Below are 14,107 nucleotides of genomic sequence, written 5' to 3' on the forward strand. Positions count from 1 at the left end.
TGCTGGGGAAATGATTGTTGGGGCTGGGGAAATTGTTGTTGTGGTTGCAGAGAGAATGGTTGTTGGGGTTGCTGGGGGAATGGTTGTTGCAGTTAAAAGGGAAATGGTTGTTGCGGTTGCTGCGTAATTATTTGTTCTGGTTGCTGGGGGAATGGTTGTTGTGGTCTCTGGGGTTGCTGCGGGAATGGTTGTTGTGGTTATTGGGGAATTGGTTGTTGGGGCTAGGGAAATGGTCGTTGTGGTTGCAAGGGAAATTATTGTTGGGGCTGGGGAAAAGGTTGTTGTGGTTGTTGGGGTTGCCAGGGGAATGGTCATTGTGGTTGTAGGAGGGTTGGTTGTTGGGGTTGGGGAAATGGTTGTTGTGGTTGATGGGGGGAATATTGTTGGGGTATGGGAAATTGTTGTTGTTGTGAATATGGTTGATGTGGATATGGTTGCAGCGGATATGATTGTTTTTCCAGAAATTGTTGTTGTGGTGACTGCAACTCTTGGTCGCTAGGGTTGAGATGCCTAGCAGCAATGACGATGCTCATAGGCATGGAAAGGAGGATGAAGATGATGAAAGTCTTCATTTTGGATTTGTGCTTAATGCTTTCTTGGAATTGATGTTTCTGATCTTGGTGCTTGAAGTTTGGATAATGGAAGGTGACTATGATGGAGCATGTGTATTTATAGCCATCATGGTGTGGTTTCATTCATCTTTGCAGCCGCTTTTCCGAAAAAGTGCTCGTAAGCTTATCCAACTAATCATATGTTGTGTTTGGTGGCACAACTTTACTTGTGTGATTTTGGATTACTCATCATAGTTGCTTTTTGTTGCATATATCATCTGGTTGTAAGGCATGCTCAATAATGACCGATGACTCTTTTTTTCACTTTACACCACACACCTTGATCTATATTTTGCCTCCTGTTGGAATTTAGTTTGTGATGCTCTACATGATGTTAGGCATATCCATATAGGCATAGCTTATGTGGGACTACATTGGTAAGCTTGTGTGTGTTAGTATATGATAGATCACACTATAAATGAGAAGATTCTTCTAGACATTATTTTCACTAAACTAACTTTTGTATTTTTTTTGCCTAGTATGATTCTAAGATGGATAAAAAGATTTGACTCGTCAAATAACTAGATAAACCGAGTGGCAAGTTAAGGCTTGTGACATGGACTTTTGTCTAAGATACATCATCTTATCTTGCATGCCCCACCGTAATCATGCATACCAACGGAACCCCAACGGCCTATCGTCATGGCATGGAGTTTTAATTTTCCCTTTGGGAAAGGACATCTACTCCACTTGGATAGGTGCAAGTGCATGATTTTAATTTGTTGAAACAAAATTTGGATGGCTCGACATGCCTGGTTTATATGTGCCAATACTCTTGAACAATATCATGAACAACGACAAGGTGACAAGCACAACCAAAAGATTCAAAGTAGAAGTTTTTCATTCTTCTTGGAACACTATGATTGGTGAGAAGAACCAGGCAATCGTCTGATATTGACGAGAATAGCGTGTGGAGCACATGGGTGTAGAAGCATCTAAAAAATGTGTTGCAAAAGAAGGAGCCAAGCTTGCAAAGATCGAAGCCGAGAGAGAAAAATTAGTCGGAGATCCTCGTTAAGATCAAATCCAAGGAAAAAATTATTAGCCTAGATTATGTACATTTACATCACAGGACACTTGGCTCCTTTTCTGGCACACTAGGTCTTATTGGGAGTTCCTCGCTAAGATCGAAGCTGAGAGAAAAATTAGTAGCCTAGATAATGTATATTTGCATCAAGTTTTGGTCCCAAAGCATAAGAATGTTGCCAATCCATATGTTGCACAAAACTGCACGACGAGTTCTACCATGATTACAACCAATGAATTGGTCAATAGCGTCCACCTTAATTTCCTAGTTGCACGCTGTGTGGTCGAAGGATGATGCAACCATATCATGAATATGCATACGCCTTACTTGTTATGATCGTTATGGCTATACAATTAACATGGTTTTTACTGCTAAAATTTCATCTCCAACACATATAATCTACCAATGCATGCACTGGTTACTTTTTTTGTCTAGTCTACAATGACTGGAAACACCGACCACTGTCTATGGTGGTGTGTACACGAAAGAAGATATCCCATATGGGTGGCAGGACCTCAACCATCCTCATTTTAGGCATGGTTTCCATCTAAATTACATTGATGTTTTTTTAGAAATGACATTGATGGTTTCTATCTAATGACATTAATGACACCCTCAACAGTCAACATTACAGAAGAAAACACACACACACACACACACACACACACACAGAGAGAGAGAGAGATACAGAGGTGCTGAGGAGAACATCAAACAAAAGTACAAATTGGCCACAGGAAAACAAAAGGTAGAGAAGAATGGAGCGCAGCCTGGAAGCCATAGCCTTGAAACACTAGAGCGCTCTTTTACCAAGGTATACACAAATGCGATTAATACAATGATGGGAAAACAAATGTAATTAAGACAATGAAGGATAAAACATCAGAAGAAAGGACCATTGTCTGCATCCAAGATGGACCTATTCGCGGAACCATCCATCCGTCGCCGAAGAGGCCCCCCTGCCCTCTCGCCCTTTCTTGATGGACACAGACCCGTCGAATGGCGCTAGGTCAGTATCACAAATGACCATACCAATCTGAGGCAATGTTGTTGCAGCGAACCACAAGCCATAACCTTGATTACCAACTAAGGAACTAAGCTCACGGGACAGTGCCTCCAAGAAGGGAACGACATTGCACCACCGCTGTGACGACCCACAAGTATAGGGGATCAATCTTAGTCCTTTCGAGAAGTAAGAGTGTCGAACACAACGAGGAGCAAAAGAAAATGACAAGCGGTTTTCAACAAGGTATTGTTTGCAAGCACTGAAACAATCGGTAACAGATAGTTTGTTATCAAGGTAATTTGTAACGAGCAAAAGTAGTAATGGTAACAAAGGTGCAGCTAGGTAGCCCAATCCTGTTTTCTAGCAAAGGACAGGTTGGAATGATCTCTTTAATAAGCAAAAGTGTTCTTGAGGACACACGTGAATTTCATCTAGTCACTTTGATCATGTTTGTTTGATTCATGTTTGCTATTTTGCTATTTTGATATGTTGGTGGACCGGCGCTTGAGTATTTTTCTTACTTAAACAAGCCTACCACTTATGATTAACCCCTCTCGCAAGCTTCTACAACTACGAAAGAAGAATTAATATAAAATTAACCATAACATGAAACATACGGATCCAAATCAGCCTGATAACCCACAAGTATAGGGGATCGCAACAGTTTTTGAGGGTAGAGTATTCAACCTATATTTATTGATCCGACACAAGGGGAGCCAAAGAATATTCTCAAGTATTAGCAGCTGAGGTGTCAATTCAACCACACTTGGATAACTTAATATCTGCAGCAAAGTATTTAGTAGCAAAGTAATATGATAGTAATGGTAACAGTGTCAAAAGTAACGGTAGCAGTTTTGGTTTTATAGTGATTGTAACAGTAGCAATGGAAAAGTAACTAAGCGAAGAACAATATGTGAAATGCTCGTAGGCATTGGATCGGTGATGGAGAATTATATCGGATGTGATTCCTCATGTAAAAGTTATAACCTAGGGTGACACAGAACTAGCTCCAGTTCATCAATGTAATGTAGGCATGTATTCCGAATATAGTCATGCGTGCTTATGAAAAAGAACTTGCATGACATCTTTTGTCCTTCCCTCCCGTGGCAGCGGGGTCCTATTGGAAACTAAGGGATATTAAGGCCTCCTTTTAATACAGTACCGGAACAAAGCATTAGCACTTAGTGAATACATGAAATCCTCAAACTATGGTCATCACCGGTAAGTATCCCGATTATTGTCACTTCGGTATTAACGGATCATAACACATCATAGGTGACTATAGACTTGCAAGATATGATCAAGAACTCACATATATTCCTGAAAACATAAAAGGTTCAGATCTGAAATCATTGCACTCGGGCCCTAGTGACAAGCATTAAGCATAGCAAATTCATAGCAACATCAATCTCAGAACATAGTGGATACTAGGGATCAAACCCTAACAAAACTAACTCGATTACATGATAAATCACATCCAACCCATCACCGTCCAACAAGCCTACGATGGAATTACTCGCGCACAGCGGTGAGCATCATGAAATTGGTGATGGAGGAAGGTTGATGATGACGATGGCGACAGATTCCCCTCTCCGGAGCCCCGAGCGGACTGCAGGTCGGCACTCCCGAGAGAGTTTGGGGCTTCGCGGTGGCTCCGTATTGTAAAACGCGATGAATCCTTCTCCCTGATTTTTTTCCTCCCCGAACATGAATATATGGAGTTGGAGTTGAGGTCGGTGGAGCACCAAGGGGCCCACGAGGTAGGGGCGCGCCCCCACCCTCGTGGACAGGGTGTGGGCCTCTGGCCTTGATTCGTTCGCCAATATTTTTTATATATTCCAAAAATAATCTCCGTCGATTTTCAGGTCATTCCGAGAACATTTATTTCTGCACAAAAATAACACCATGGCAATTCTGCTAAAAACAGTGTCAGTCCGGGTTAGTTCCATTCAAATCATGCAAGTTAGAGTCCAAAACAGGGGCAAAAGTGTTTGGAAAAGTAGATACGTTGGAGACGTATCAACTCCCTGAAGCTTAAACCTTTGCTTGTCCTCAAGCAATTCAGTTGATAAACTGAAAGTGATAAAGAAAAACTTTTACAAACTCTGTTTGCTCTTGTTCTTGTAAATATGTAAAGCCAGCATTCAAGTTTTCAGCAAAGATTATGAACTAACCATATTCACAATAACATTTACGTCTCATGTTTACTCATATCAATGGCATAATCAACTAGCGAGCAATAATAAGAAATCTCGGATGACAACACTTTCTCAAAAAATCATGATATGATATAACAAGATGGTATCTCGCTAGCCCTTTCTGAGACCGCAAAACATAAATACAAAGCACCCCTAAAGATCAACGACTGACTAGAAATTTTAATTCATTGTAAAAGAGATCCAGTCATAGTCATACACAATAGTAATGGATGCAAATGACAGCGGTGCTCTCCAACTGGTGCTTTTTAATAAGAGGATGCCGACTCAACATAAAAGTAAAAAAGATAGGCCCTTGGCAGAGGGAAGCAGGGATTTGTAGAGGTGGCAGAGCTCGATTTTGAAATAGAGATAAATAATATTGTGAGCGGCATACTTTCATTGTCAACATAACAACCGAGTGATTTCGATATCTTACATGCTACACACATTATAGGCGGTTCCCAAAAAGAATGGTAAAGTTTATACTCCCCCTCCACCAACAAGCATCTATCCATGGCTTGGCCAAAACAACGGGTGCCTCCAACTAACAACAATCCTGGGGGGGAGTTTTGTTTGCAATTATTTCGATTTGATTTGCTTAAAGCATGGGACTGGGCATCCCGGTGACCAGCCATTTTCCCGTGAGTGAGGAGCGTAGTCCACTCCTCTTGAGAATAACCCTCCTAGCATGGAAGATACAAACAGCCCTAATTGATACATGAGCTATTTGAGCATGCAAAACAGAATTTTATTTGAAGGTTTAGAGTTTGGCACATACAAATTTACTTGGAACGGCAGGTAGATACCATAAATAGGTAGGTATGGTGGACTCATATGCAATAACTTTGGGGTTTATGGAAGTGGATGCACAAGCAGTATTCCCGCTTAGTACAAGTGAAGGCTAGAAAAAGACTAGGAAGCGACCAACTAGAGAGCAACAACAGTCATGAACATGCATTAAAATTAATCAACATCGAGTGCAAGCATGAGTAGGATATAATTCACCATGAGCATAAATATCGTGGAGGCTATGTTGATTTTGTTTCAACTACATGTGTGAACATGTGCCAAGTCAAGTCACTTAAATCATTCAGAGGAGGATACCACTCTATCATACCACATCATAACCATTTTAATAGCATGTTGGCACGCAAGGTAAACCATTATAAACTCCTAGCTAATTAAGCATGGCATAAGCAACTATAATCTCTAATTGTCATTGCAAGCATGTTTCATTCATAATAGGCTGAATCAGGAATGATGAACTAATCATATTTATAAAAATAAGAGAGGTGGAGTTCATACCAGCTTCTCTCATCTCAATCAGTCCATCATATATTGTCATTATTGCCTTTCACTTGCACGACCGAACGGTGTGAATAATAATAATAGTGCACGTGCATTGGACTAAGCTGGAATCTGCAAGCATTCAATAAATAGTAGAAGACAAGGTAATATGGCTCTTGGTTAAATTAACAATAATGCATATGAGATCCATTTAACATTTTCATCATGGTCTTATCCTCTCAACCCCCAAAGAACAAGAAAAGAAATAAAACTATTTACACGGGAAAGCTCCCAACAAGCAAAAGGAGAAAGAGAAATATTTTTGGGTTTCTCTTAATTACTACTACAGGCATGGAAAGTAAACTAAATAAAAGCTACAACTATTTTTTTTTGTTTTCCTTAAGGTTTATCAAACACACAAGAAGAAAGCAAGAAAAAGAAAATAAACTAGCATGGATATTACAATGAAAACTATGAGCACCGACAACTAGCATGAGTGTGTGAACATAAATGTAATGTCGGTGAGAAATACGTACTCCCCCAGGCTTAGGCTTTTGGCCTAAGTTGGTCTATGCCCATAGATCAAAGTGGCCCTCTCTAGTGTATGCAGGAGTGTCCTCTGGTTGCCACTGGTTGGCGATCTCTTCCGGATCCCATTGATAAACAGACTGCCGCTGAGGATCAGGTTGTGGCTCCGACTCTGGCTCTGGGGCTGGTGTCTGGCCCCGGTATGCATGGATGGCCTCCGGCAATACGAGGTACTTGCCTGAAAATATGTTAAACAAGGAAGGAGCAGGCAAGGTGATAAACTGAAAATAATTTTTGTGAAATATCAATTTATATTTAAGTATCTTATTCTTATCCTTAACAATAAACTCATGTGCTTCCATGCTCTTATAATCTAGAATAATAGGAGGCAGCAACTTTTCCTCTTTCTCATAATGCCTGATAGGTATGTTAAAGTGTGCAGTAAGGCGCGAGGCGAAGATGCCTCCTAAGATGGGACCCATTCGTGCGGTTCAGATTTAACCGCTTGGCAACAATAGCGCCTAGACTAAAAGTGTTATCACGAAACAAGGCATGGGATAAAATAACAATATCAGGGGCACTAAGGTTCCCACAGTTTCCGCGACCAATTAAGCATCTACTAGCAAATATTGAGAAGTAACGTAGAACAGGAAAATGTATGCTCGTAATTCTTGCATCGGAAAATTTCCTCGTTTCCCCTACAGAAATCATATCAATAAATCCCTCCACATCATTATGATGTGGTTCCTCTATGGTGCCCTCAAAGGATATCAAACAGACCTGGCAAAAATCATAAACCGACATATCCTTATGCTCATCATATAAATAAAATTCCACCGAAGGTGGTGATCTCCTAGCATGGAAATGAAAATTTTGCACAAAGATATTGGTGAGTAAGAGATACTGTTCGCGTCGATCGTGGAGGAAGGCGGTGAGGCCTGCATTCTCAGCCAAATAATAAAAATCTTCATGAATCCCGGCTTCTCTCAAGAACTCATCACAAGGCCATTCACACAGCCGAACCTCCGCAGTACGAGGGAGATTATACTTGGGCTTCTTGATCTCTTCGCTTTGTTTATACTTCGAACCTCGGCTCGACGAGCCCCTCAATAATCTCTCCATCATTTTCTGAAAATTTCTGAAAATTTTAGTGACTCAAAATAAAAGTGAACCAAACTCAACAATATTGATAGCAACTACTCCTACAAGTACCTAGAGGCAATATCATACATTAGAACTACTTGGGACCATATAAATTTGACATCAAGATCAAGAACAGGGTCACTTTAAGCAGCAAAAATTTGCAATGAATAAAGCACTAGAACAAAAACTAATTGGACCATTGGAGGAGTCACATACCGAAGAAAAATCCCCCAAAGTAGTTTTGTGAATGGAGCTTTGAGCAAGGAGATCGAAAATGGCAGCAAGATGAGCCAGAACTCATGCTTGAGTTGCTTGGTGATTTTTTTGGGAGGAAGAAGGAGTGTGTGATGGCTGGAATAAGTGGAGGGGAGCCACCATGGGCCCACGAGGGCAGGGGCACGCCCAGGGGGGTGGGTGCGCCCTTGACCCTCGTGGCCAGGTGCTTACTCCCCATGATGTGTTCTTAGTGCCAGATATTGTCAAATATTCCATAAAAAAGCATATTTCAATTTCGAGGCATTTGGAGAACTTTTATTTTTCGGGGTATTTTTTATTGCATGGATAATTCAGAAAACTGACATAAAATACTATTTTTGCTTTATTTAATCTAAATAACAGAAGGTAAAAAGAGGGTACAGAGAGTTGTGTTTTTCTAACTCCATCCATCTCATGCTCATCAAAAGGAATCCACTAACAAGGTTGATCAAGTCTTGTTAACAAACTCATTCCAAATAACATGGAACCGGAGAAATTTCGAATAACACTATGTTACCTGAACGGGGATATGCATGTCCCCAACAATAAGAATATTATATTTCTTCTTGACAGTAGGAAGGGGAAATTCAAAACCTCCAAAAGTAATTGTTGAAATTTTTCCAATAGAATTGATACTGTGAACTTGAGGTTGTTTTCTCGGAAAGTGTACCGTATGCTCATTACCATTAACATGAAAAGTGACATTGCCTTTGTTGCAATCAATAACAACCCCTACAGTATTCAAAAAGGGTCTTCCAAGAATAATAGACATACTATCATCCTCGGGAATATCAAGAATAACAAAGTCCGTTAAAATATTAATGTTTGCAACCACAACAGGCACATCCTCACAAATACCGACAGGTATAGCAGTTGATTTATCAGCCATTTGCAAAGATATTTCAGTAGGTGTCAACTTATTCAAATCAAGTCTACGATATAAAGAGAGAGGCATAACACTAACACTGGCTCCAAGATCACATAAAGCAGTTCTAACATAGTTTCTTTTAATGGAGCATGGTATAGTTGGTACTCCTGGATCTCCTAGTTTCTTTGGCATTCCACCCTTAAAAGTATAATTAGCAAGCATGGTGGAAATTCCAGCTTCTGGTATCTTTCTCTTATTAGTAACAATATCCTTCATATACTTAGCATAAGGATTCATTTTAAGCATATCAATCAAACACATACGCAAGAAGCACTACAGGAATCCAGTATTTTGCCGTCTGCGGACGACAAACAGGGACGGCAAAGACTGGGTCGGCAAACAAGTCCTTTGCCATCTGCTTTTTATGGCGGACAACAAAGAGTCCTTTGCCTACAGCAGCGGACGGCAAAGAGGAGGGACAGAAAAATACTGGACGTCCGCTAGCGTTAGTCCTTTAGGCGGCTAACGGCGGCCTTTGCCGTCCGCCAGCGGACGGCAAATTTGAGCGCCTCTTTGCCGTCCACTAGTTGACGTCAGCAATGCGTCAGCGCCCGCTGTGTTTTGCCGTCTGCCATGGCGGACGGCAAAGGCAAAGTCTTTTCCATCAGCTTAGCTTTGTCGTTCTCCACGGTAGGAAAATTTGCCAAATGGCCCATCTCTCGGGAAGCACAGGTGGGCGCCACGTGCCCCCTTTGCCGTCTGCCACCGACGGCAGAGGGGTCTTTGCCGTCTGCCGCGGACGGCAAAGAGCCTGCACTGCCTCTTTTTTATTCTGTTTTTCTTATATTAAACAATTATCACAACAAATATATCACAGGACTCTTTCACAATAAATATCCAGCACATATATCCAACATAATAAATATCCAACACATATATATCCATCCATACATACATAGTAGGTTGCACATAGTTCCATCGATCCATACATATTACAATATGCAAAGTTTCATCATAGCAATCTAGTTTCATCATAGCAAGTTAATTCCATCATAGCAAGCGAGTAGAATACAAGAAGTGCATCAAAGCAAAAACAAGCAATCCATCATAGCAAGCTGGCTTCCGTGAAGTGAATGAAACCTGCAAAATGACAAATAAGAAATTTAGAAAAAGAAGACTAGAAGAAGAATTAGACTAGAAGAAAAAGAATAGAAGAAGAAGAAGAAGACTAGAAGAAGAAGTATATGCCATTTATTAGCTAACTTAGGTGAACTGGATCATTTATGAACTAAATTAGTTGAAATGGATCGTTTATGAGCTAACTTAGGTGAAATGGATCGTTTATTAGCTAACCTAGGTGAAATGGATCGTTTATGAGCTATCTTAGGTGAAATATATCATTTATGAGCTAAGTTAGGTGAAATGGATCATTTATGAGCTAACCTAGGTGAAATGGATCATTTATGAGCTAACGTAGGTGAAATGGGTCGTTTATGAGCTAACCTAGGTGAAATAGGTCGTTTATGAGCTAACCTAGGTGAAATGGGTCGTTTATGAGCTAACCTAGGTGAAATGGGTCGTTTATGAGCTAACCTAGGTGAAATCGGTCGTTTATGAGCTAACCTAGGTGAAATGGGTCGTTTATGAGCTAACCTAGGTGAAATGGATCATTTTGGAGCTAACTTAGTTGAAATGGGTCGTTTATGAGCTAACTAAGGTGAAATGCCACGTTTTTGAGCTAACTAAGGTGAAATGGATCGTTTTTTAGCTAACTTAGGTGAAATGGGTCATTTTGGAGCTAAACTAGGTGAAATGGGTCATTTTGGTGCGAACCTAGGTAAAATGGGTCATTTTAAAGCTAACGTAGGTAAAATGGATCATTTAGGAGCTAATCTACGTAAAATGGGTCATTTTAGAGCTAACTTGGATAAATTGGATCACTTGTAAGCTAACTAAGGTAAAATGAGTCATTTTAGAGCTAACTTAGGTAAAATGGATCATTTATGAGCTAACTAAGCTAATTATGCAATTTTTGACATAACTAAGCTAAGTACATATCGTTTTAGAGCTAACTTAGGTAAAATGGATGGTTTATGAGGTTAGTAAGCTTATTAAGTCATTTTTGAGGAAAAGAAGCTAACTCTAGGTCATTATGGTAAGCATATTGGAGGGAAAAAAGATAAGTCTAGGTCTTTATGCATTTGTTAAGCAAAACACTAGAGAAACTTACCGTGATCAGGAAGGTGTAGGAGCAGGCTGGCTCGCGCCGGTAGCTGGAGAAGGATCGTGCGATGCGTTTCTGGAGTTAAGCTGCACCAAAGATCATTTCCAATGTCTCGTTAGCATTATGACACTCAAATTTTAATACTAGCAAGTAATGTCCATTCAAATTAAACTCACCGTGCTCCCAGGAGCAATCACTGGCATCGGTGGAGCGGTCTGACTAGACTTCTCGCACACAGACTGCACATTTGGTTTTCACAACAGAGTCATACTAGTTAGTAATGAAACTCAAATGTAAAGACTAGCAAGTAATCTGCAGAAGAAACTTACCACAAGGAGCTCATACATGGCCCTTGCCTGCATGTCATTCCGTGCCCTCTCCTCCTCCAACATCTTTGTCGTCCTCTCCTCCAACTCCCACTGCCTCTCCGCCGCCTCCGCCAGAAGTTTCTCCATTCTATCTCTCTCACTCTGTATAGTAGCCTGCAACACCACTCACATGACCATTTGTAATCATTGATGGAAGCGCACACAATGTAATGGAGAAAGATAACTAACCTTGAAGGCGAGTTGGATTGCCTGTTCACGAGGCCTTATCTCAGGAGCGGAGCTCGACTAGCGCGCCTTGATCTCCGGGAGAGTGCTAGGACAACAGATAAGTCCATCTCCCATGGCTATGGGGCCATGGGACCTCCCGCCAACAAATATCATCAGCAGCTCTGTATCAATGGGACCCTGGCTTGGGTTAAAGTCCTCCCCTTTCCTCTCCTTCCCCTGATCTCTATATTGCACGAGCTTGTCATGGGCAGAGATGTTGGTGAAGTTCTTCGGATCATCGAGGTCAGACGCAGAGAATGCCTTGACTTTCTTGTAAGGGCCAGTGTGGGCCATGGCATACAGGTCGTACACCTCTAGAACCTTATCCGCCTTATTGTAGCGTGCCTGAAAGAGAGAAACAAAGTAAATTAGTAATTAAAGTTCTAAAGCTAGCATGATGAATGAATTGCATGAATCATGAAGCAAACTACATACCTAGTTCCGCCCGTACCGAAATAAGTTGGAGCTGCCTTGGTGGTGTGGCACACCTTCCATTTGGGCACGTTTGTCCTTGGCCTCATTGTGGGTGGCCCGCCATTCTTTCTAGCACCATGCATTGACCAACACCTCCCAACAATCCATCCGATCCGCACACCATCTCGGAGGTGCCTAAGTTAGCAAATAGAAACTTGAGCGCTACGGCTATGAATTACTAAATGAAGGAAGTAAGTACAAGGCCTTAAGAATTACCTTCATGTACTGCTCCTTACTCAAGAACTTATCGCGGCACTCCTGCTTGGGCTTATTGATACCACGCCCGGCGTAGTAGTCTCGAACAGCCTGCACCCGAACCTCATGCCGTAAGTTCTGAAGTAGGCGCTTGCACTCCTTGTCGATAACATCTGCCGCCTCCTCCTCGTATCCCTCCTCACACCTGTAGAATGTCTGCAATCAAATGAGACAATATTGATTAGTACAATTAATAACTAGGTAGTTGAAGATTTTTAATTGTGTAAAGGAGAAATTACCCAGAAGTTTCTAATCACCACGTCTGCCCTCGTCTTGCACAAGACACCATCGATAATCTCACCCGTCGGGGCCGGGGCAGCCAAGTAGTGCTCCCAACTCAATCCAACCTCTGGAAGCCGACCCTCACCAGGCAACGTGACAAACCCCGGGAAGTTTTGCCGAATCAGAACTCCAAGGACGGAGTTGGGCCGGCGGACACTTTCATGGTGGTCCCAACCCCTGCAGCATGACAAGGCCAACGCATTAGTTATTTGAAGAAACGTGAATGCAGAAGGTACAAAAAGATTAAATGCACCTACCTCTCCCCATCAGGGAAAATCAACCACCTCTGCTCGTGGGTTGCCGGCACGGACGGGAGCCGTGTAGCACCATGCTGGTAGATGTTGCCCCCTCCACCTCAATATCAGTCGGCTCCCCGCCATCATCAGCATGGCCACTCGGCTCCCCGCCATCATCAGCATGGACACTCGGCTCCTCAGGCTGACCCGACCAGGTACCCCATCCAGACGTGTGCTCCTCCGGGGTCTCGTGGGCCGAAGGCCCGTCGACCCGAGGCTCGTGGGCCGAAGACCCGTGGACCGGAGTCCGTGTAGCCTCCAACTCGGACGAGTCCACCCTAGCAGTCACGTGCTCGGGTGAAACAACTAGGGGTGGCGGCGAGGAAGGCGCCGTAAGAGTCACCCTACCTCCTCTCCCGGGACCACGTGCTCCACCTCCTCTCTTCTTCTTACCTCATCCCTTGCTGGGCACCGCGGTCGACGAAGAAGGGCCCGGCGGTGTCGCCATACTGTCCAGCAACGCTCGGCGGAGAGGTGCGTGTGGAATGGAAGACCTCGCACCACGTGCCGACGAAGAAGGGGCCTCGGCGCGCTCCCGACCAGCGACCACCATCTTTCAACACCTGCCATGACAAAGAATAAACGAAATTAGTACAACATAAAAAAAGTACCGACATGAATAATAATATGTATATCACTTAAGTGTATCATCATCAAGTACAACATAAAAAAATTGAATACCTGACACTACTAATAATCGCGATCAGTATCATCAATAAATGCAAAATCATCATCATCACTATAATCAATGATGGGCTCATAGGGTTCATTGGCATCAACATGTGCAAGGCCACCTTGATGTAATCGGTCAAGCATTGACAAGTCATCCGCAGCAGTAACCTCTTCTTGTTCCGGCTCTTCTTGTTCCTCCTCTGGGGTGATGTCGGATTCACTGTCGCTGTCTACTTCAATGTTTTGGGGTGAAGTATAGCGGTTCTTGAAACGCTTTTTGGAAAGACGTGTCTCTTGGAAGAATTCTCCTTCATATGTGTCTGGGTTAATCTGAGGTTCATAATCCTCTTCCTTTGGGGGAGAAAGTCTAGCACGTGGCGGCACTTCA

General features: G+C 42.4%; 1 pseudogene; it reads right to left on the reverse strand.

The window, feature by feature from the left end:
- The window catches only part of LOC119350510, a 1,206-nt pseudogene extending 634 nt beyond the window's left edge, over positions 1-572 (reverse strand).
- Between the last annotated feature and the right edge of the window lie 13,535 nt (positions 573-14,107).

Source organism: Triticum dicoccoides, chromosome 1A, assembly GCF_002162155.2.
Source record: "Triticum dicoccoides isolate Atlit2015 ecotype Zavitan chromosome 1A, WEW_v2.0, whole genome shotgun sequence".
In the NCBI taxonomy this organism is placed as follows: Eukaryota; Viridiplantae; Streptophyta; class Magnoliopsida; order Poales; family Poaceae; genus Triticum; species Triticum dicoccoides.